Consider the following 1,156-nt stretch of genomic DNA (forward strand, 5'->3'; position numbering starts at 1 on the left):
CCTGCCTTTGCCTCTGCCAGCCAGTCAATAGACAGCCTTCTCTTAAATCCAGGAATGGAAATGTAATATTTAGTTCCTGTAGCATCAAATAAAAGAATAACTTATAAAACTGCATTTTTATTAGAAAGATACCCATCTCCTTTCTCTCTCCCTCTCCCCCTGGGGCCATAAAAAGAAAGCTGGGAGGGAAAGAGGAGAGGAAATAAATACAGAGAATACCAAATACTAAATTCTGGGGGAAGCTGATGCTGGGATTCAGGCAGTCCAGGAAGGGCTCAGGGAGACGCTCCAAAGCTCAGCTTTCCTTTTGCTGGAGACCTGGGTGAACCTCAGCCCTTTCGAACTGCTTTTCTCCCTTCGCGGTAATGGACCACGAAGACCAGGAGAACGATTGCTCCTGGAAAAGAGATCGGCATCCTCCGGGCGGCTGGTGATTCCCCGGGCTAAGGCGGTGGCTGGTCGGCTTTGACTGGGGCCGAGCGTGGAGGAGAGGACCGCCCTGCGTTATACCCGGAGAGGCCGCTGGGCACCTGTGCGCCCCCCGCCGCGCCTCAGGCCGGGCTGCCTTTGTTTCTCCCGCACACAGCACTCCGCTGCCCCTGCGCCCTCGGCCTGCCTCTGCGGCAGCTGGGAATCAGGCAGCCCAGCGGGCCAGCAGCAAGGCGTTGCCTGAGCTGCCTCTGCCAGCAACCCCGGACGCCGTCCCGAGAATTTGCCCGGCTTCCAGGCGAGCCGCCTGGCCAGGCCCCACGCCGGAGCCGCAGAGCTGCTGCGGCCTGCTACACCAGCTCGCCTTTGCTTGGATTCTAGCAGACCCCCATCTTCGGCCAAAGAACCCTTTCTCAACACGGATATTATTCAGAATAAAAACTTTATTATTATTTTTTGTTTGTTTCTCAGAATGTGAGCAGCAAGGAATGTAGAACTCTCAAAACAAATCTAGCATTTTTCGCGTTTACAGATTGTGTTTTTTTCAGTTTTGCCAGATGTTACAAACCAAAAATCACTGTTTTCAAAAGCTGGATCCTCTCTGGTTTTATTGCATCATTACCATTTTTATAAAGGAATTATATTTCCCTTTCAAATAAAAAAATTTTTCTATGTACGCCAATACACTATTGAACAAAAGGCCCAAGAAACCTTCTGAACAATCAGG

The sequence above is a fragment of the Cynocephalus volans genome, chromosome 6 (assembly GCF_027409185.1).
Source record: "Cynocephalus volans isolate mCynVol1 chromosome 6, mCynVol1.pri, whole genome shotgun sequence".
Classification (NCBI taxonomy): domain Eukaryota; kingdom Metazoa; phylum Chordata; class Mammalia; order Dermoptera; family Cynocephalidae; genus Cynocephalus; species Cynocephalus volans.